The sequence below is a fragment of the Hakea prostrata genome, chromosome 1 (assembly GCF_041222555.1).
Source record: "Hakea prostrata isolate BN-2017 chromosome 1, UWA_Hpros_2, whole genome shotgun sequence".
Lineage (NCBI taxonomy): Eukaryota > Viridiplantae > Streptophyta > Magnoliopsida > Proteales > Proteaceae > Hakea > Hakea prostrata.
In genome coordinates, this window is record NC_142600.1 from 18,136,791 (window position 1) to 18,161,446 (window position 24,656).

The 24,656-nt window shown below is 36.0% G+C and overlaps 1 long non-coding RNA gene across 2 annotated transcripts; it reads right to left on the reverse strand.

Moving 5' to 3' along the window:
* Nucleotides 1-152: 152 nt before the first annotated feature.
* Nucleotides 153-22,086, reverse strand: LOC149028022 (uncharacterized). Of its 2 annotated transcripts, XR_016175485.1 has the most exons (6): nucleotides 21,820-22,086; nucleotides 16,711-17,072; nucleotides 6,537-6,598; nucleotides 6,084-6,447; nucleotides 3,271-3,421; nucleotides 153-1,357 (listed from the first exon to the last, which is right to left on the reverse strand). It is a non-coding gene; the product is annotated as an uncharacterized LOC149028022 (long non-coding RNA). The 2 variants fall into 2 exon arrangements; XR_016175482.1 differs by having other exon boundaries at nucleotides 16,711-22,086.
* Between the last annotated feature and the right edge of the window lie 2,570 nt (nucleotides 22,087-24,656).

A 24,656-nucleotide genomic window follows, 5' to 3' on the forward strand; every position in this document is an offset into this window, starting at 1 on the left:
GGATTCATCTCTCTGTATTCTTTCAAGATCCTCTTGTGATCTTAGGGAGATTCTTCAGGCAGATTTAACCCCCAATCTGAAATAGGTTTTTCTTCGGTTTTTAGCCCGCCTTTGAACTGGAAAAAATATATATACGATAACAATAACTCAGGGTTGAGATGGGCTGGTTCCATCTATTAAAACATTTTAAATTGTGCAAATATACTTGACCCAAAATCAACACCATCTTCCAAGCAATCTCCTGCAACTACCTTTTCCCAACACTCTTCCATCGCATCAAGAAGACCAGCCTAAGGCCCATGGTTTCCCCAATGAAAGGGCACTAGAAGTTAGCTGGCAAAGAAACACTCAGCTTGCAAGCTCCTTTGTGGTCCCTAATCACGAAACCCAGCCTACCAGATGATGAGCCCTTCGAAATGGCCACTCATTTGCACAGACGATAGTAGCTGGGGTGCATCAGCTATGAGTGGGTTGGGCCTCACAAAATTCCAGATGGCCCCGTTCGCTTTCTCAATAACATCCTGGGGCCTCCAAAGCTTGTTGAAGATGAGATCATTGCAGGCTGTCCATAAATACCATAGCACAACCGAAGCTAGATTTTGTGTTATTGTTTATACAACCTAGAGTACAGACTTTGGAAGAACAGTACGGTTAAGTCATTGCAACCTAGTGGTCACAGGTTCTAATTGCAAAACAGCATCTCCAAAAAGCGGGACCAATGCTGTGAGCATTGTGACCCTGCCCAGACCCTGCAGTGGTGGTAACCTCATGCACTGCAGATGCTTTTCTTTGTGCTTTACAGAAATTGTTGCTATCTCACTTCATACAAGTACTATTTCTAAACCACTAACATTTTCTATGAAGTTCAAAGCTATGCAGGTAACACTGCTGGACATAGACTATTACCATCAAGTCATGGCCTGATTATTTGATAATCATCTTGTCTTCAAATATTTCATTATTATAACCTGGTAGCTTGCATGTTAGATCCTCCTATCAAATAGGTAAGTATTACTGATATTATATAAAACATTAAAATGATCCAGAAATGACAGCACACTTCGCACCATTGAAACTATAAATCCGACTCAACTGTTGTAAAGATGACATCCTGAATGATGTTTCAGCAGTCAAGTATACATGACTCAGCTCAGTAAGGCCTTAAAAATGAAATTTTCATCTCTTCCTAATACATCATTTCTAATTAAACAATCCATCAGACAAGCAGATCATAATGGTTCTTACCACTATACAGAAGCTTCACCACCTTCCTTGCCTTTTCTTTCTTTGATGCCTTACTGAACTCAGCTCCATATTCAGCAATGGGAATAAAACCACTGCCCCTCCCCATTGTGTGCTGCAAGTTACAGAAAGTTATATATTACAAGTAGATGGGCAATAATATGAAACAATTTCTAAAGCCATCTAATAGGATTGAAGAATGATACACAATCTAACATGTTATCATCTTTTCTCTACCATGAAGATCATTCAACGTTCAGTATTGAATTTATGTAAAGTATATCGAAAAAATTTAAGCTTGAACCTTGTATTCATGCTGTCACAAGGAAAAATACCACAAATTATTGAAGTGACCATCTCATTTCTGTTTTTATTCGAAAATGGCAAGATAAAAAAGAACATTCAACCTGACAAAAAGAAAGAAAAAAAAGGAATCGTCATTTCTGGGTTGTGCAGGGAAGGATGAGGTAACAGCTTCAACCTCCAATATTAGAGGGAATTAGCTACCAAGCGCATTTTCTAAGCGGAAATTAAGAGTTTCTGAAGTTTTTACTGACAAAAAATTGAGGGGTTCAAAACCAAAAACTTGAGATCACATCCTGGCAATTTCAAGTCAGGAAGCAAAGCTGGGATGCCAATATCATTTAGGGTATGTACACAAACTAAACGAGCATCAAATTTTATTACATAGTTGTCTGATGTTCATGGAGAATCATACATAATCTACCCATTTGATGTGCCAATTGTTTTTCTAAAATCAAAAGTAAATATCTTAAGTGATAAATAACATTCTCTTTGTATCAACTGTTGGGATCAGGACAGAGCTAGATCACAGTCCCATCAGCTTATGTGATCTTATATTTCTTCTGTCCTTTTTCCTTTTTTCAGTAACAACTTCTTCTGTTCTTCATCAAATTCCTGAAACTATTAGGAAGACTTGAATTGTTGACAAGCCAGTATGTTGTCATGTTGAGCATCCATTTGCTGTCTAAAACCAGCAAACCTATCTGCATTCAGCACTATACAAGTTTCTATATTCTTTTTTTTTTTTTGGGATGAATCAAGTTTCTATATTTACCAGTACATTCCAATGCATAACCATAATTCAGAATCTCGATTCAACAGGGTTTTAACACTGACAAGAGCCAAAATCTTTCGGACTTAAAAGGAAGGGTAATTTGGCTACAGACCCTTTCTCTTGTACAACCTATTCTACATAACCTGAAACTAGAAAACTCAACCAAAGTCAAGTTAATTAAAATGGGGGAAATCACATTTACATATGCTGATGTAAAAGAGATTCAGTCGTAGATGATTAATAAAATCGCCAACTTAAGCATATCTACATATTTTGAAGCACGAACCCCCTAAGCAGTAGGCTAGCTTTGGCCCTATCACCTATGACCTATGGTGGCCATGTTATCCTTTGTGTAAAGAATCTCTCAAAGTCCATCAGAAGAGCCCTGTATGTGGTAACTTTGAAATTTGAGGAAGTTTAGCTAAGGGAATGTGTCAAATCCACCCAACTGTTAATGTGGATGCTCCACAGTTGATTAGCAAGCCTTGGCTCTGTAGCAAAATGGACAACTTCGGCTGAAATTTTGGATGAAATACCAATAATATTAGTCAAAGATCAGGTATGCAGCAGAATCAACCCTTGTTTCAGTTAGTCCTGTCGAAACTGAAATATTTTGCAAACACCATCATTATGAGCATGAGAATTAGCATGGCTGCTTGAGCCACAAACAAGCATAACTGTCCCAGCCTATCTGATAAGGTCTTACAACTTTGTTGTTCTATATCAAGGTGGAATACTCCCTGATTATCAGTTAACATAATATTTAATCCCAGTTAATATGCAGGTGCCATGATTCAAAGCAGCAATTAGTAATGGCATAACTCCATAAGCTCAACATTTGTGGACTTTGCCCTCATCGGATTAATTGCAATAGAAGTGACAAAAACTTCAGATAGAAAATCAGAACCAGCGGAATGATACTAAATTGAATTAACTTTTTATCCTCTTACCTAAGAATGTGTATGTTGAAGTATCTCATCCAAAGAATCGAATACAGGAATAAACCAATTAGTTATGTAAGATTTTTCCCAGTAGAGAGAGATAGACCGCATGCTCGGGTATGTACACAATAATTGGCTGACAGCACAACCTTGACAACACCTGCAAACAGAATTAATGGTCATCAAACGTTTTGGACTAAAGAAGCTACAAGACACATAATTTTTGGAAATTGCAAATACTACAATATGATAAATATAAATATGGGCATGTAAAACTCTATACTCATTGCTTCTGCTAAATAAAATTTAAACAAAATATAAATATGCAAATAAGTCATCAATTACTATGTTAAGTAATATCCAAAACTATGTAAATTCATTACTTAGTTCCAATGTTAACTAATTTATGTCATTATTAGTGATTATGAAATTAAAATAACTCACCACAGGTAAAAGCACCCCACAAGCAGGAGACATAAGTTCATTCCAATGTAGTTACTAGTCTATCAGTTCAATGTTAAAATTGTTTGGTGAAACATCCTCAAGGACCGTACACATTGATCTAAAATTTCTTACAAGTTAAAGGCAACGTATTAGTGGTATTATCACATATTCTGGCTCAGGAAAACTGATTGTGTTCCAGACTCTTCGATGCACTATCCTTCTAGTTTTAAAGTATGGGCATGTTTAAATCTTATAGACAGGATCTATGGAGGGTAGATACTCCCTCTTTTAATTTTGTATTCTCTCTAGAATATAATGTTAGAACGGACAGAATTTTAATCACAGGAGAAAAGCATGATGGGGCATATTATAAGAGGACCTAGTGGTTTAAGACTATTTAGACGCCAACAATTCAGAGAAGGCAAATCATGGTACAGGTCCCTCATACTTCCAGAAAATCATACCCACCCAAAAAAGTGGTAAGAATTATACCAGAAGCCATCCACAAGCCTTTCATTGATGACAGTTGTGATATTGCTAATAGGAACTCTAAAATTTTATCATAAGACGTTCTTCTCAGTCATAACTTCTTCCTCATCGCTCCTATTGGGCCATATTCTCCAGCTCTGCCTACTGTAAATGACAATTACAGGCTGATTCCTTCCCCCACAATAACTGATGATAGGACGGGCAGTGCAACTTTCACCGGCAAAAGTATCACCATAAAGCTTACTTGTTTTGTCAAAAGAAGCACGGTTCCAACCTGACATGAGGTCAATAAACTTCCTCAGGAACCAGCAAGGCCATATGGAAGACACTAAGGCACAGAGGCAATGATAATTCACTGATTTCCTTTCCAAATGCATCTCTTACAGAAATTTGAAAAGAGGGTCCACTGTTTTAACTCCTTTAAAGCATGTCAGACACAAAGATCAGACAAATGGTTCATTATGTTTTTGAGGTGTTGGTAGGAGGGGGGAATTTTCAAAACAGCTCAGAGAATATCGCAGTAGAGTAATTTGTTATCTACCAGGATGATGAAATAAGGAAACAGGGATTTATAATTAAAGACACCAAGGACAAAGCCGCAAACTGGATGATTATTGATTTGCATTTAGGAAAAGAAAAGAGAGAGAGAGAGAGAGAGAGAGATTGAATAACTCAAGAGAATAATGGAATTATCCAATCCAAGTTACTAACTTTTCCTGAATGCCATTATCTAATCTCTACTCAATCTGATATGATGGTCATTTAGAATTTGGAAAACTAAAGACACCGGAAATATTATATCTAGCAATACAAGGCTGCTAAATTCTCTGTTGAAACCCAGAACTGTTTTGAAGAAAGTAAAAATCAATACTGCTTGGGATGTATTATTGATTTCAAATTATGCTCTCAAGGTAATGAAACATATTGGCATTTGTTTATCTCCTGTGAATGGACCAAGAGATTATGGGCGGCAGGACTCCTGGGTCTCAGAACAGAAAATCTCATGGCCCAGTCTGATTCTATTCTTCAACTGTGTGAAACCATGATCACTCATTGGGGGATGGATAACACAACACAAAGATGGACTATGTCAGTGTTTAGCGTTACTTGTTATTTTATCTGGAAGGAACGGAATATTTCTTTCTTTGAGGGAAAGAAACCAAATCTAGATATGGTACTCAATACCATAAATAGATGGGTGGGGGAACTCCAACTTAACTCAACTTGGCCAAATCAACTTGAAGACACAGAACGGAGATTGGAGTGGTCTACTAAAAATATCAACATGTGCATATGTGAAAACATTAAGGAAATCCACTTACCAATTTTAATGTGTGCAGGGGTTCATAAACCAGAGATAGAAACAGTGGCATGGAGCGTTGGGATCATATGGAATGGGACAATACATTATCTAAATAAAGGCATCATCAGCAAGGGAACAAGGGCAGAAGCGATAATTGGTGGAATTCTTGACGGCATCAGATTTGCAGATCAAAAGGAAATCACACTACATGAAATTTGGTGCAATGATGAAGAACTCAACAATTTAACTCCAAGATGGAAGAACTTTAAATGGCCCTTACATATTATTCCCATGTTGATTGACCTAAATAATTGTATTAAGACCCAGCTTACCATGTTTAAATCCCCAACCCTCTTGGAAACATTCTCTATCATAGCTAGTTTAGCAGACATGGACTGCCCCATGAATGTATGCTGTAAGTACTTTGCTTAACTTTTATAAAAAAAAAATTTACTATCAAAAAAAAAAAAAAAAAATCAATACTGCTAAGTTGTACGAGGTCATTAAGGATGTCTACCTCCTTTCCACAATGTCTCCACAAAACAAAAACAAAAAAAAATTTGACACAAATCATGAAGGGAAGAACCTATAATAGCAGGGCTGCAGCATGATGAACATCCCTGAACTCCTGAAAGACCTCCAAGTAATGCTGCGGATGATCATCTATCAAATGCTTCTGAAAAGCTTTAATATCCACCGTGCGATACTGACAAAGTTGGCACTGATTGACTGAATATCGCCTCCTTAAAAAAAATCCTCCAAAATGGAGGATTCCGTCTTCTGCTGGACATCCTCCAGCAACAAATCACGTTCCCTAATTTTCCGAAGCGGCTCTATGTGATTTAACCTCACGTGATCTCAAAAATTAGATTGGCTCCTATATCTTTGAGAACATCTGAATGTAAATTGCAGTGGTAATAATAATCTATCAAAGATTGCCGCAGAAATTTCTGTAAGGCAAACAAAATCTTGTGTTATTATTAAAAAAAAAAAAACCTAAGGTATGCTAATTTGTCACAAGTTTTAAGTAACAACAAACCTCCGTATGTCTGAATAAGCTGACATCCACTGCTCTTTGTTGTTCTTCCATTTATTCTTAACCTGCCAAAAAAAAGTTGATTATCAGAAAACACATTTCTTAACTACAAGTAATAAGCTCCTTTCCCTATCAATGCAACACATTACAAGGAATCAAGCCTTGGAGTCCTAAACATAGCAACACATACAGAATAAACGTTCAGATAATCGCTTCTATAAATATAGCAGCAGAAACATGATTATATCAAGTGCCGACAAAGTTAGTATAGTATACAATCACAAACCCAAGCATCATGACTCATAAAATGGATCAGGTAAGGCTAGTTCATCAAACAAGAGCAGAAACAAGAATCATTCCACTTGCTAGAAAGTATACTCGCCACAAAAATGGCTTCACCCAACTTCAAAGGATGGGAATTGGCCTTGTTATCTCTGTTTTTGCCATGTTGGCTGCAGGAATTACAGAGGTTGCAAGGCTCAATATGGTGAGAGAGCATAATTACTATGATCACAAGTACCTGCCCATGACAATCTTCTGGCAGATTCCACAGTACTTCCTCATTGGATGTGCAGAGGCTTTTACCTTTGTTGGGCAGATAGAATTCTTCTATGAACAGGCACCTGATGCTATGAGGAGTTTGAGTTCAGCTCTCTATCACTCACAACAACTGCTTTACGAACTACTTAAGCACTCTGCTTGTAATTATAATCACAAAAGTGACCACTAGGCATGGTAGCCTCGGTTGGATACCGGATAACTTAAACAGGGGTCACCTCGAGGTCCTCGACTACTTCTACTGGCTCTTGGCTGTGCTGAGCGTCATCAATTTCCTGGTGTATCTCTTGATTGCCAAGTGGTTTACCTATAAGAAGGTAGCTGAGTCTCAATGAAGAAGTTCATGCACTGGTTGTCTGCATACGATGCAGTTTTAGGTTTCATTTTTTTTTTTTTTTATTTTATTACAGTACTCCATGTTTTAGTAGTTGAAGTGATGTGTATGTTCTTTATGTTGAAATATCTTATTGCTGGAACAAAGGCTGCAAAGTACATTGAATATGACAGTAGCTTTGGTGAGAAGGAGAAGAAACAAGCCAAGGCATTGAAGGTTTCTTGTAATCTTAACAACGCAGCTTGCAAGCTTAAGCTGAAACATTACAAGGAAGCACAAAAGCTATGCACCAAGGTACGTAATTGAGCTTACATCCATTTTCTTGTTGCAAAGAAGGCTCTTTGTAGTTACTCTTGTTTTGTAACTCTGGAATCAATAAATACTAACTTCTTAATCCAACAGGTTCTAGAGGTGGAGAGTACAAATGTGAAGGCCCTATACAGGCGTGCTCAAGCATATATCCAAATGGAAGATCTGGACTTGGCTGAGTTAGATATCAAGAAGGCTCTTGAAATTGAGCCCGATAACAGGTATGTTCCTACAGAAGCACTGCCTATTTTCGTATACAAATAGAAGGTTGAAAGGAGGGATTTAACTGAGCTTGGGAATTTAACAGTGTGTTTTCTGATAATGTGGGACTGCGTGTAAACCTTGGGATCTTATTTATAGAGCTAGTATCTTTTACTGGGAATAAGACTTGCACATTGCATTCTTTCTGCTAGTTGGCATTGATTTTCTCATTATGATGTATGTAACACAGGGATGTGAAGTTGGAGTACAAGGTTCTTAAGGAGAAGGTCTAAGAGTAAAATAAGAAGGATGCTAAGTTGTATGGCAACATGTTTGCCAAGATGAGTAAGCTGGAGCAGCTTGAAGCAAATGTATGTTGCTGAGACTCCTTTAGAATGAGAAATCTAGCTTTTCTGTGTTCTTTTTTAAGTTTTTCTTATTCAACATTGCTAGGGCTGACATTTATTTCAAACATTCTTGCAGAAAGCAAGGAAGCAAGATGCCGTGCCAATGAGCATTGACAGCAAGGCTTAGAGATGTTGATGACGAAGAATTGGGATGTCTTAACTCTTAGGGTTTCTTTCCAATGTGGATGTTGTTACTTGAGTTCTTAAGAAATGGAAAGACAGCGAGTGGAGTGTGTTTTAGGGAGAATTTAATGTTTAGAGTTCATTGACAACTGGTGTCTTAACGAATGTACTTATCTATTATGTGGAAAATAATCGTTTAAAACAATACTCATTCTTCTAATTCATTTCTGGTGCACTGGAATGCGGTTCTATTGAAAATTTTCAAGGTCGTCTAGTCCTTAAATTACCAAGTAGTAGCAATGTTTGTTCGTTATTTTATATGCATACAATGGCAGCTTCAGTCATGTTAAGAGTTGATTTGACAGTATTCTGCTTCTAAACTCAAGGAAGCTGATTTAGGCCTACAAAATATCTAGGCCTTTTCATGGAATTTGGGGTGTCTAAGCCTGAGATAGTCATTTGGGGTGGCACCGTCATGTTCAATGGAGGCCTGTAAATGCACCTATATAGAGAACTGATTTAATCCAGATCGAAGGAATCAGAAAAGTTAGGGGCACCCCTGAGATGACCTTAAGAGAAGTGCTAACAAAGGATATCCATAGCTTAGGCCCTATATCTAGTATGGCCTCAAATAGAGCTGATTGGAAGGCAAGAATTCATGTAGCTGACCCCATTTAGTTGGAACAAGGCTTCTTGTTGTTCTTGTTGTTGTTTGTGAAGTCCAGATTTTAGGGTTTGGTTGAGGGAAGGGAGACCTAGGGTTTAGAAGTTTGGAGAACTAATGCTGCCACAAGGAAGGAAGAGGAGGGAAAAAGGAAGAAAGGGGGCTGTGATGTTGGGGGATGGGAAGGAGTGGATGAATTAGGGTAGCCAAAGGGGGGTAAAACTGCTGCAGGCTTAGGGGAGGGGTCGAATGAGGACCACAATGTGTAGGGGACTCGGGTTAGGAGAACTGGTGTCAGGGGGTGAAGAGGGGTTACCTTAGACTAGGACGAGGGGAAAGAAGAAAGGTGCGATGGGAAGAAAGGAGAAGAAGGTTAGGGGCAAGGGTGGGAGATCTTAGAACTTACTTGTGGGGGAGAGGAACTCGAAAATTGCAGAAAATAAGAGAACACCAGAAGACGCAAGCTTCCTCCCTCAGGAAATCCACGACTCTCACTATTTCACCTTCAACAATCCTTCATTCAATAATTCATAAGCTGTCTTCTTTATAAGCAAAGGGCTATATTTTTAACCTTACATGAAGAATTCATGCTAGGACTCAACATTAGAAAACAAATCAAACTAGGACTTACAATTAGAAAGCAAACCAAATTAGAACTCCTACTTCACTCAAGACTTTCATTCTACAAAGGACTCTCACATAACTCAAACCTAGGATAATTCAAATTTCAAAACAAGAATAGGATTAGTCTGCCAGTGGAACTTGGACTACAACTACAGAAATCCTTTGTTGTTATAACCACAATGACTGGACTGCATTGGACCTGGTTGATTAGAACATCAGCCCAATACCAGGTCCTCCTAGCTCACCCAAGCCATGGCTAGGCCATATTGGGATTGAGCCCATTACTGTTAAGGCCAAGATGGTTCAAGTTGACCTAGGTTTGCCTTGCGTTTTCCATTTGGTCTTTATATTTAGTAACTAAAGAAACATAGAAATAATTTTTAACCTTAAATTTTTTTCACGTTCAAGGAAAAGTGGTTAAGGTGGTAAATGAAATTCGAAGTTTGGTCATTGAGTGGGTAGTGTTCGGTTCTACCATGTTGGTCGTGAAACCAATAAAACTGCTGATTGGATGTCAAAAATGAATCTGTGTTTAGGTTCGTCTGTCTCTGGTATTCTTTCAAGATCCCCTTGTGATCTTAGGGAGATTCTTCAGGCAGATTTAACCCCCAATCTGAAATAGGTTTTTCTTCCGTTTGTCTTGGGCTTTTTAGCCCATCTTTGAACTGGAAAAAATATATATACGATAACAATAACTCAGGGTTGAGATGGGCTGGGTTCAAGCAGACATCGGGCTTGAAAACCCCAGGCCCAGGCACCATCTGGGCTCAAAGAGAGCATCATTGATGCTTTTCCAGATTCCAACCAATATCCATGGTCACCACCAAAGGTGCTTTGGGCTTATTTATATGGGCTGTGGGTAATCTGCAGTACCATTACTTCAAGATAGGATTCACAGCATCAAAACCCGAGTAGGCTGAACAATCAATCATATGAACAGTTTGAGGGCGTGTGAGCTAAAAGAAATGAGGAGCAGCAACAGGGACTGGTGAGGCTTCGATCTCCCAAACCAAAGAAAGCTAACTTGCCCATCAACAAACACTATCTAGATGGCACAAGTGTTGTAGTAGAGAAACAAACCACAGATTTGGTCTTTTCAGCCACAATGAATAAATGCTTTGGTCCCTTCTAGGTCATTTCTCAAAGAATTGTTTTTACAAGCAAGGACAATATACAAATTCAATGGACCTTGGAACGTAAATATGAATGACACATCTTCACACATGATAACTTTCATCCCACAACATTGGTGGTGCCAAAGTAGAGAGTCTTCTGTTGAAAGGCATTAATGGCATAATCAACCTGAAACTGACCCATGTTAGACTTTAACCGAAGACCATATCCGAATCCAACTCCAAACCCAGGTTTTTCATGCCTAAGAGAAGGATTTCCTGAAACCAGAGTATCATCAAAGATATCTTTTTACCCTCACAAGAGGTAAGTTGAAAATAAAAGGGCTGAGACATCCAATCAATTGAAATTTCAAGAAGCCTGAACAATATTGTAAATCGGTCTACAATGGATAGGTCTATTAGGAGGGCTGAGACATATATGCTAACTTACTTGGCCTAAGCCTGGAAAAACCAAGATTTCTTAACTATTTAAAGATGAAAATAAAAACAAAAAGAAGATGAAGGTTTTAAGGATAATATAAAGGAAGAACCAAAATATCTCTAATGCTAACCATTTTTTCTGGGAGGAGGAACCATAACAAAACTGATAGTTTCATTCTAAATTTTAGCATTTCCTTTCAGTGAAACAAAAAAGAACGTCATCGGAATTAATGGGAGCCTAACAGATACAAACTTAACAATTCAGATAGATGATAAAAATTATAATACCAACAGAAACTAAGCTCAAAAACTCCATATCAAAACTACTTAGGTTTGGCTACAAAAAACCTGAACAAAATCCAATTCTTTTAGCTTGAAACAAGTAGTTTTAAGCTTGATCCCACCCTTCAAACTGACACAAACTCCTGGCATTATATTATTTTTATTTTATATATATATATATATATATATATATATATATATATATATATATATATATGTATGTGTGTGTGTGTGTGTGTGTGTAAAACATTGGGTAAACTAGGTCAGTCTAGTATAAAACTAGCTAACCCTGAACACGGGTTATAAAATATATATATATTGAGTTGGGTGGGGGGGTGGGCAGAGATCTGTCTATTTTTTACTTTGATCTGCACATTCACCTACTTAAAAGCTTGGACCACATTGAAATAAAATACTTCGAAATAAAAATCTTTGCATTTTGTTTTAAAGGTAGAACATTTTGAGCTTCTTAAAATTGCACAAACGGCATAGGTTCAGTCTCTTCTATTTGAACCCAAAGAGCTAAATTTCAAAAGAACAATAATCCCTAGAGGAAGTATTTGGACATAAGAATTCTCAGACAATGAGATAATTTGCATTTAGATTTCTGCCATGTTGCAGGATGATGTAGCAGCTCCAGCCAATGAATATAGCAGGGATTGACTGGTCCAGCTACTGAGCTACGTGTCAATGTTCCAAATGAAATTTAACCACATAACCCCCAGGTATTTGCCATGCACATACTTGTATGCCATGCAAGCCTACCCTATTAAGATCACTTCAGCATAGTCTCTCATAATCCAGGATCTTCAAAGCTCAATTTGGCCACTGGCCGTCTCCATTAAGTTGAAACTTGACATGCAAACAGAGAACTAGAGGCCAAATGCCACAAGAGATAAGCCTATCCAATCAAGTCATGTAGCAAAACAGGTGACTGAAAAGAAGGCTCTCTGCATAGCCCTTCTTCACTTTCTTCCAAATAAAGAAAAAGAAAGCCAGGTAACTCTTGATTAGACAAATCACAGTTGTAGCCAAATTAAAATGATGTTTTTATTGAGTTTGTGGAACCTAACTGCCCAAACAAATTCCTACCCAGAAGTAATTACCCAGGTACGTGAATGCTCAAAATGCATATACAAAACTATTAGCAAACACTGGCGGGTATAGATATAAATAACAAGTAAGAACTCAAGCAGCGGAGATAATCATGAGAGCATGTAGGTGACCTGGAACAAGGCGACCAGAGCAAGGGTCTGTACCACAATCCATGAAAACAGCACCTTCCAAAATTTTGTTCTGAACAAAATAAGCACCACAATAAATAAAATTACGATTTAGCACGTTTATACAGCCCAAAGTATATTTTACAAATAAAGATGTTATTGAGTTCACAAGAAAGACACCAGGAACCAGTTTTATTGGAAGGGTTGGAGGGCAAAATCATAAGATGATTTATAATACTATATACAAAATTACTAGACGATTAAAAAGATAACCTTTTGATAGTTTCAATACTACAGGATTGAATGATTAAAAAATCCTTTCCAACTCGAACATATTATGGCTCACATCTTGACTGTTTCTGATATCTCAAATGAGAGGTCAATGGTTAGTGGAACTCAAAATCAAGAACAGAAAACAATGGATGCATGGAGGTAATGGTTTATTCAGGCTTAAATCTTTCCATTGGAAATGAAGACACAGATAACATGGTTATTCTGAAATCAGTTTCCCTGTCCAGTGTGGCAGGTTTTGAAAAGCGACTTTGACAGGATCTTGGCTCCATACCCAGATAATTTAAAAGGCAAGCAGTTATGACAAGAGTCAGTTTTAGGTAATACCTCCTAAGTCGAACTCTTATCAGTTGTTTCAAGTCAATGTCAGTATTGATGGAACTTCACCAACACATAATTGGAATTTGACAATCATACAATGAGTTGCTAGTTGATTAATTCACTTCCCTGCTTAGATAGAGATACCAATCATAATTTTAGAAGTCCAACATTTGATATTAGTGACGTTCTTTTCCTTATTGCTCATTATCGGAACATAGTAAATTCCTGTTAATATTAGAACAAATGACAGAGACACTCCACAATTGTAACTTTTACTCACAAGCACCCCATTTCAAGTTTAAAAAACAGACACCCCCAAGTTGGACATGAAGATGATGAATGATATAGCCTCAAGTGAATGAAGGCCAGTTCTCCTAGGGTCTAAACAAAACCAACATTAGCTTAAGGTTCAAATTAGGGTTTCAAGGGTTTTCGGCCACAACTTGCTCAGGTCTTAGTTTAGGGTCAAACTGAATTTTAAACCAGATCTGATTTATGAGATTAGGATTCCTATTGCTGAATATTTCAGGTACTCGAAAGCTGGTCTGTTCCCCCTTGAATGCTGGAATTAGGGTTAGGTATCAAGGGTCTTGTGTTAGGATTTGAATAGTATCTCGGGTAACAGTTTCCCAGTTTTAGGGTTACGGTTAGGAACTTAGGACTAGGGTTTTAAAGTTTTAGAGTTAGGGTTCTAATGATCTAGGGTTAGGGATGTACAAATAGTTTGGGATAGATCTAACAGTTAGATTGGTGTAGACCTGAATCTGAATTTTAGGTCTCTGTAATGTAAGTCTGGTAATGGGCTGAAATGGAGATGGAATAGTGGAGGCAGGCTGCAAGCACAGCCAAAGACGAACCCTCAAATAGAAAACCCTATGTTGCTCACTTGATCACATGGAGGTCCCTTACCATTGATGAGAACCTCAACTGACATCTGACATCTTGCTTTTAAGCAGCAACACACTCTTTATTCATTCTAATCTCAAATCTGTCCTGTTACACGCCCAGGGCTTTATTAATAGCCTTGCATAAGAAGTCCTACTGAAATTAAGACTTAGAAACAGACTTTCCTAGTCGTGCTCAACATACTAATCTAAATTCAAATCGGACTCTTATAACTAAACTTAAAAAATGACTCGTTATCATATCCTTATCTTTATCAAACATAACTTAAACTAACATAAAAAGACTGTTCTGCCCTTATAACTTAAGTTGGACAGAATTTACATTATTAAACCAATTAGGCTCAAATAAAAACCTATTTTCATACTTGACGTAAACACTAAACCTATGGGCTCATAGAATTGGCCCATGACCACATAAACCTACTAAACAAAGGCCCAACACCCATATCTATCAAACCTACGTTGATTTTAAAGGGTTGGCCAATTTGGTGCCAGACCTACATCAATGACAATTCAGTTCAGTCTGCTAGATTCTTTATCATATCCTTATCTTTATCAAACATAACTTAAACTAACATAAAAAGACTGTTCTGCTTGATTTATCTTCAGATCTGAAGCATAAACTCTAGTAATATCATAAGATAAGATGTGAAGTTTATCATCATTAGGCATGTCACAAGGACTGGGGGAAGATGTGGAGGGATGGAGGTTCAAACACAAAATCTCATTGGTCTTATTGCATTTACATAAGAGGTTGTCACTACTGTACTAGAAGTAGAACTAACTTTAGCAATAATAAACCTAATATAAAAATAAAAAGTAGTTTTTTTTTTTCTTCTTCTTCTGATACTTAAGGGGTGATAACGAAGAAATGGGTGATAATGAAGAAATTTTTAAGGAAAGTGATTCGTGGAAAACCTAGGTTTAATCATCAAGCATATTCTTATGGTCTGTTAGGTTCTTCTCCATATGTATTGGAAATTGGAAGCAAGCAATGGTTGGTTTTTTTTATAATGCTTAAGGGGTGATTAAACTAAGAAGTAAGACTAATTAATCCAACTTGGAGTTTATTGAAAGCTAGCTGTTCTGAAAGACCAGCTTACTAGAATGCATGTTGGTGTCTCAGCTCCAAAATTGTCACCTGTGAAGTTGTGGTGTCTCATGAACCAACAGGGTTGTTTTATGTTTAAGCATCTGACTTCTAAGTACTCTTCATTTTCTTTAATCTCATTATCAGATGCTAATTAATTAAAATAGTTATACATCATTACTGAACCTCCAGTCTACTAGTAAATATACATCATTTGAAGTATAGGGTTTTAATATTATAGGATCTTGGCCTCATTTTTTCTTTAACTTCATTTTTGCCTTTTGTTCTCAATTCCCACCACTCAAATAAACAAGTTGAGAATAATTAAATTAAACTAAAAGAAAAGAATTAATTAAGGTGGTCCAAGGGCTAGGAAATAATTAATACAAGAAGGAGGACCAGTCTAGTAAATATGGTCTAATTGGGACCGGGCTAAGCAATCAAGCTGGTGCATTTTGGGACCGCTAGCTAGCTCTAGCAAATACCAAATAGTAGTAGTAGCTCTTCTTGTCCCAAGAAGGATTAATTGTTAAATAAGAACATGGGTTGCTGCAATCTATTGTCTAATCTCCATTAAGATTATGACTAATGGTTAATTAATGGCTAGTTAAGTAATTAATTATTGTCCTCTTCCCAAGTTATATGCCATAATGTCTCCCTGATCCGGATCCAAGCCATGTAAGTGCTACTGGCATGTTCTTCCTAATCACTGCCCCAAGTTGTCCTACTTTCATGGTACAGTGAGGTGCCCTACAGTTAAGTACATTGATGATCCTTACACACAGATATAGATCATAGATATGAGGGTGTCAGGTTTAATTTAGATGTAAATGCTAATTTGTCACTTTTCTGCACTTGAATCTTCTTTTCTTGTGTCTGATGCACTATTTGACCACTACCCCATGCAACTTGTGGCTTGTAACGAGTGTAGGAAGTGAAACCTTTTTCGAAAGAAAACATAGTGATTTTTGTGTCATTATGGCTAGTGAAATACATTATTTAACTATTTTCTATGTTTTCGTTTTTTTTTGGGGGGGGCTGTATTTTACAGTTGAAAATTTTCAATCCTTACCATTCTTACCATTTCGAGTTTTTCTTCCTTTTTCTTTGGGGGTCCTCATATGTTTGTATTTTCTTCCAACCAAGCATGCCATTTAAGATTTCTTTTCTATTTCTTTCGGATTTCACTTTTCAGTGAACAGTTCACTTTATTCCACCTAGCGTCTGATCAAATGGGGCCATAGTACATACAGACTTATCAAATAAGAAGATAGAGATGTTTGGGAAGAAACCTATTTTAGCAACATTGCATCATGATAAATTTCCTTGAATTCTTCAAAGACCTGTAAGTAATATTGAGGATGATCCTCTATCAAATGGGTATGAAACGCCTTGATATCCACCATGTGATAATCACAGAGTTGGCATTGGTTAACTGAATATCGCCGCCTCAAAAAATCCTCCAAAATGGAGGATTCCATTTTCTGCTGGACGTCCTCCAACAACAGGTCACGGTCCCTAATCTTCCGCAATGGCTCTAGATGAGTTAACTTCACGTGATCTCGAAAGTGAGAGTGGATCCATTATCTCTGAGAACATTTAATGTCAAAGCACAGCGGTAATGCTGATCCATGAAAGATCGCCTCATGAATTTCTGTAAGGCAAGCAAAATCTTGTGTTATTATATTAAAAAAAACCTAAGGTATGCTACTTTGTCACAAGTTTTAAGTAACTACAAACTTCTGTATGTCTAAATACATTGACATCCACTTTTGTTTGGTGCTGTTCCATCTATTCTTAAACTGCAAAAAAAAAGTTAAATATCAAAAAAAACACATTTCTCCATCAATGCAACACATTACAAGGAGTCAAGCCTTGGAGTCCTGAAGAATCTTGGGCAGTCTCTTTGATTCTTTTCTTTTCTTTTCGATTATCTGTTTTTAGACTTGCCGCAAGTCAGAGAAAGGGAAAGAGAGGGGGCCAAGAGAGAAAAAATTAGGGGGGTGCTGCAAGAGTTAGGGGAGGTGGGGGGAGGGGTTTAAGGGTGTTGCAGGTTCCTAAGGGGCTGCGATGGGGGAGGGGTTTCTAGGGCCTGTACAAGGAAGAGAAGGGATAGGGGTAGGTTGCGGGTGATATAGGAGGGAGTGGGAGGGGAATTGGTGTTGTACTTGACGAGGCTTCTGTTGATGGAAGAATGGAATTTAATTATTAAGGACCTCAACTCTTGATTTGGAATCTACTAAAAGACACATGCTAATAATAAGACTTTAAGTTAAATAAGAACATGTTGACCAGTCCCAACTCCCAACATAACTATGATGATCTTCAATTTAGGAGTCATAGTGAGGCGGAATCAAGAACTCAATAATGTTCTCACCAAGAATAGCTTATGTAACATACATAGCCTCTTATGCAATGTCCTGGAAGTCTCCCTCAACTGTGTGGTCTAACTTTCAAAAATTCAACTGCCACTGCTCTAATGTTATGATTTTTTTCATACTGACTTTTTCGGTTTCATTGAACCACATATATATTAATCTATGGTTTCCCTCGCCATCTTCATCACCATCATAATCAAGTGGATAAGGCTCTTATATATCTGGATACTTAATATCGTTAGTCTTCTGTTTACTTGTATGGGGCAAAATCCAACACAGTGCATGGGGTTGTTTCAGTTCCAGCATTTTGAGTTGCTGCCGTTTAGTGATGGGTGTGAAGGGGAATTTAGTGTACATGGGGAATTAGTCTTCTCTTTGAATTCTTGATTGGTTCTTGATCACTAACATTAGCAAATGCTTACATTTTCCTTCTCCTTCAAGAAGCAGCAAGTATCCATCCCCAACCCCAAATTCAACCGTAGAGCCCCGCCCAGTTCCCCGTCTCTTCTCTCTTACCTGCGGCAAGAATTTGGAAAATTCTAAACCAGGAAACCTAAGACTGCTGTCCCTTCATTCTAAACCCTAAATTACAGCAAGAATATCCCCTAGAACCATTAGATCTAGGGTTTGGCTTGTCAGAATGGGCTGAAACTTGGAGGGAATGTAGGTAAGGATATGCGATTATAACCCTCTAAGTTTGATTGGGTTTGGATGGCTAAATTGGAATATCTGGGGGTTCTTTTTTTTTAGGGTTAGGATGATGGAATCAGGCTGTAACTTGGTCTGAGAGTAGGGAATAGCGTACAGAGATGATGGTCAGAGTATGGTCCAATGTTGATGGTTAAATGGGTGCGAGTCTAACTTAAATTTTGGGTTTCTTGGAAGTCCAAAAATTAAAAAAACTTAAAAAAGGAGGTGAAAGGAAAGGGGGATGGGATGTAGGCTGCCAAATACCTAGATGAAGAGCCCCTCCCCAGTTCTTTATACCCGTTAGACATTATCGTTTCAAGAAACCCACACCAGACATCTACTCGATATGGTTGCCTCCCAAGGTATGTTCTTCTAATGTATTCAATTACGTTGAGAACTGATGCGGCCACCAGAGCAACTATCAACTCTCCGTCATTCATGTTGAACAAGGTGAGTATGCCTTCTCTAAATTTAGGTCATGAAATGTGATCATATAGAGTCAAATTGGATATAGACTAAAATTGGATACAGATCTGAAATGAAAGCAAAGGATTATCAATGGAGATATCAGAGTCGGAAGGTAATGTCTCTATATGTACCTAAACATTATTCTCTTAAATTGAGTTGTTTGAGAATCATTATTAAAGTTGGAACTGATATAGGTGCTGAGTCCTAGCTGGTTGAAACTAATTATGCATGAATTTATTAATAGAGACCTTAGTGTTTGGAAAAGATCTTTAAAATTGAATAAGCCCAATAGCATAATAGAATAAGCCCAATATCATAAGAAGACAGGATGATAATGATAATCACAAGCAAGACTCTATATATCTATATGCATTTTGTAGAAATACCATAGCATTGATAGTACAAGCCACCCACCCCTCCAGCTACCAATGTCTAACCCAATTTACTATTGTTATGATTATTTTTCTTATAAGAAGCAAGCTTTTGGGTACATGAAGATCTCCACACTTCGATTCAAGAAATCAATCTTTCCAGAGTAGCCAATTAGTATAAGCTACAAAAAAGGGAGCAATACAACGACATCAAGTGCTCATGGAATAGCATGTCCACCAAAATGCAAAGATTGCCTACCAATTTCTCATTCACACTAGACATAGGCCAGAAAGAAAAAAAAATAACCCTCCTAAAAGCTGATGATGATCTACTGCTCAAATCTATAGAGATTGAGAAGTCCAATTAAATAAATAAATAAATAATTCCGACTTTAGAACTATGCCATGTAACCCTAATAAATAAATAACCAAGTCCCATGTCAACCCTATACATCAGGACTCACCGAGTCAATCTTTCCCATTTGGTTTGTTTCACACACAGACAGAGGAGACAGTTAACAACCTATATGAAATTACTTATAACTCATATGGAATATCAAAATCTTTTGATAACAGATTAATTCCCCAACCCTAAATTCAATACGAATTATTTTGAACAATTTTCCATCCAAATAATTCCAGATTCCATGTTCACTAACTATGATTGGATCATCAACTAACAATATTTTACAGTAACAAACCAAATCAATCAACATTATACATAATGATTTTACTATTAGGCAAACAGCTTCGCAACGTATTAAATAGAAAAAGCATTTATAAATACCCTTCAATCTTCATACATTCGTAATTCTGTGGGCTGTTATCGTTCAAAAATCTTCATACATTCATAATTCAATCTTCATACATTCGTAAGTCAAGTCTAAAAAACACCTCAATAGAAAAACTAATACAGTTCATGAGTGACCAAAATTTGATGGAGATTTTTCTAGAAATGCAAGATTGGCACCTGAATGCCTTGAATCATATTCGTATGTGGAAAAAAAAATTAAAGATATAGTAAATTGCTTGTAAGTAGCAATTCAATGATGTTTACATGATTATTCTGCTAGGTGCCTGCTCTACCATAGGTGTTGCAATCAACTCAATCATGATCTTGAGATTGGCCACATCCTCTACTCCAACCAGGAATGCTGGTGGAAAAGGATTAGCTTCAGTTTTAGTAACTAACAAAATGAGTTGATAGAGTGACAGTCAGCAGTAGGTCAGAAAGAAAAAAGAAAAAAAGAGAAACAGGGATAAGAATAGAAAGAGATAAGAGGAATGATTGGAATAAATGGCTGATGGGACTCATTCAGAAATTATTAAATCTGCTCAAATCTATTCCCCGAAAACAGAATTACTCATTCAGAAGTCCCAAGAAATACATGCTGGCTAGGCATGTTAGCTTCCAATTAAATTTAGAAACACAAGAAAACAAAACAACAACAATAACAAACTCAGCCTCATACCAACTGAATGGAGAGAGCTACATTGATACTTGCAAAATACCACGAATCACATACACCACATGGTAAGACTTCATTCCATCTTGCACTAACCAAAACATATATGATATCCATCCAGAAACAAAATAGATCTGAAGAAGATTTGACATGGTCGATAAACAAATATGATGTGCTATTTTCATCAGTGACTTGGAGAAGATTTATATTTATAATGGAGACCTTTTGAAGAACACACTCAAAATTGCATTAGAAGCTTTCTTCACAACTTTCAGCTTGAAAACCCAAATCTCCTTACAATTTTGTAGGCGTACAGTAAGGCATATAAATGAAACTCTATACGGGTAAACAGGTGGATCCTAGTGGCTCAAACTCTCCACTTCTATCACAGATGATCAAAGTATGTCAGAGAAGTTATATTTTAAACTGGGTAAAATTAACTTACTGGACTCTGTTGGAAGGGCTTATTATGACTTAGAAGGAACAAGAAATCTTGATCAGTGGTTAAGCCACCAATTATTCGACGCGACATTTAACACCTAGATGGTCAAAACCACCAAATTTGCAGTTAAGAATACCAAGATTCATGGGAATTCCAAGGCTTCCATCTCCACAACCACGCCAACCTTCAAGATACCGGGATACATGCACTTTATGCACCACGGCTTTGGTATTTTACCAGGTCTTTCACCAGCACCACCTTGTCCAGCAACATGCCTTCGAGTTGTATATAAAAATCCAGATGCAGATAAAGATAAAGAAAAAAAAGGGATCGAGAAGCAAAGGAAGCATCCGAGTAGTAAACAGAAGCATGTAATGCAAAACGGAGACAACCATTCAAAGAGAAGGCAACAATAAGAATAAATAAAATATGTCTGATTCAATATTCCTACACAAGAAACAGGCAAAGCAAAAATAAAAGGCTTTATTGCACAAGGAAAGAAGTAAAACGAAGATAGAGAATAATAAAAAAACTCAACACAAAACTAATTCAAACAGGGAAAATCAAGACTATGCAGAGACTCCACCGCCTATTTCGATGCCGAAGCCAAAAGTCCAGTTGAAAATTTTGGGAACGCTGGAGTTGCAGAGCAGAGAAGCTAGGGTTCTTCTTCCAGATTTGCCAAAAACACCACGCTAAAGTGAATCTGTGATAGGGATCCTTCTTTGCAGGGTTGGTGGTGTTCGTCGCCTTCTTCAGATCAAGAAATGGAGAAGCAGTGGAAGTGCTTCTTCTCAGCAGCAGGAGTGAGGACTGCAGAAGTCGGGAGTGAGGAGAACTTTCCAGAATTCGTTCGATGGAGAGTGAGTCTGGGCGGAGTCACGCTGGTTTTCTCCCTTTTATATCGACCCTGGAATTGGGTGATTCTATTTGGAAACCACCTCAGTAGGTGGTTTCTAAAGAATCATCATTTTACACTAAAAAATCACTTGAGTCTCACGGAATCACGTGGATTCCAACTCAATTTTTAACCAAACGGTATTTCTTATCTCTGGAATCATGGCTCCCTAGAATCTGATTCCACAGAATTGCGGAACCAAACGCCATATTCTTTGCTACTAAAGGCCAAATATGATAGGGATTAAATCATCATTGCCATGATAAAATGTTAACTTAAACATCCACAAAACTAGTTAGGGATCATCAGCTCAAATTATCTTAAATTTTTAATAATATATATATATATATATATATATATATATATGAAGTCCTCTTATCAAATTAATTTTATACCACAATCATTTCAATATAACTTTACTCTAATTATAGTTTTTTTTCTATTTTAGTTGAACTTCAAAGTTATAATTCATAATAAAAAGAATAGGCTATAAGTACATAATATATATTGAAATATGATACATTTTGTAATTGAAGAATTTGGAAAATCATTCAACTAATTAAAAATAAAAAGTATAATTTAATTCATATTATTATGATATTATAAATAAAAATTTACCTGAGATTTTTCTCTTATAAATTAGTAGTATTTCAATTTCCTCCAGTATGTCAATCATATTATTCAAACAAAGAAAAATTGAAAATCATTGTGTTGAATTATAACTAAATTCATAGAATAACTAAATACAATAGCGGCAAACATTTTGGTTCTTAACATATTTATTATTCTCAATCATGCATAATCTATTTATTTAAAAAAATTAAAAAATTAAGAGACACCTCAAAACATTTGAAAAAAATGATGGACACAAAAAAAAATATCAACTTTACAAAAACAACCAAAGATGTTTCTTAAATTTTCACAATGGTACACTCCCGTTAACGAATTTCGTTAAGTCATCCTTAGATAATCTTATAATTCATACATTACTATTAATTTATTGTTACTTTACAATGTTGTCCCTGAAAATATTGAATCCTTAATTTTATCTTATTTATCTTTAATTATTCATTTTATATTATAAGATCTAGAACAATACAACTAAAGTATATTTGCTATTTATTTCAACAAATCAATGTTTATAATGCTTGTTTGGTTACATGAATATGGAGATTTCAAATATTTAGAGATTTCAAATCTATGGAGTTCTAATTTATAAAATTAACTGTTTGGTTAACCGAATATGTGGAATGAACTATGTGGAATCATCAGTGATTTTTATGAATGCACAAATGTTTAGTATTTTTATAGTAGGAATGAAATCTCTGGATTTCACTCCATACCCATAAATCTACAGATTCACGTTTTTAGTGTAAAAATACGAATCTCTAGATTTCATGAATCTAGAGATTTTCACGACCAAACGGGTATAAATCTCGCATTCATGAATCCAGATATTTTAAATCTATAGATTCATGTAACCAAACAGGCCCCTAATGAAAAAAAATGAAGTCATTGCCAATTTGACATAGTTTTGGGGTATTATGCTTTTCGCTAATTATCTTGAAATGTCCCTAAAGTTTTTCCAATAAACATCATGCATAGTGTATGAACAAAGTAGTTCAAAATGACTTAGAAACAATAAAAAATAAATGATATACTCTTAAAATGTCTCACATAATTAGCATTTATAATAAACATCATAATTTTAAACATTTTATTATGTTCATTTAATGCACTACTTCACATTATATACAATTCAAAATATTATTTGCCTTCATAATACATCCAACAACCTTATAATTAATGTCATATATTAGTATTTATTGTAATTGGTGTATTTGGTTGAGAGCTGATCCAATTTTAGTTTTGACAAGTTTTATTGAATGTTCGAAATTCTGCAGGCAAAGTATAATGAGATATATTAAAAATTATGTACACAAAATTTGAAAACTAATTAATTACCATATATATATATATATATATACACTATATTATAAAAGCATATACTTATCTTTATATATATACACTATATTATAAAAGCATATACTTATCTTTTTTCGCAAATCTTTCACTTGACTATTATATCCTTTACTTTTGATCAAATGTCATATTTTTTATATTAATTTATCTGTCATTTTATTTTATTTTTTACAAATTATTGGTACCCTTCATATGTTTTTTTTATTTAAAATGCATAAAATAAAATCAAGAAAGAAATATTTATTAAAAAGGAGAGTAAAAGATATCTTAGTCTTTCTTTTTTGTTTTTATAGAAATAAGAGTAAAATATAATATTTTTTCTTCCTTATAAATCAATTTTTTTTAAAAAAATCTCAAACAACTTTCCCTACATGCCACAATCTCAGTCTTTCTTTTTTATTTTCTTTATTCTTTTCTTCTCAAATAGTTTTTCTTATTAACGGCAATTTGAAGTTTTTTTTAATAATTATTTACTCTTATATATATATATATATATATATATATATATATATATATATATATATATATATATATAATTTTTT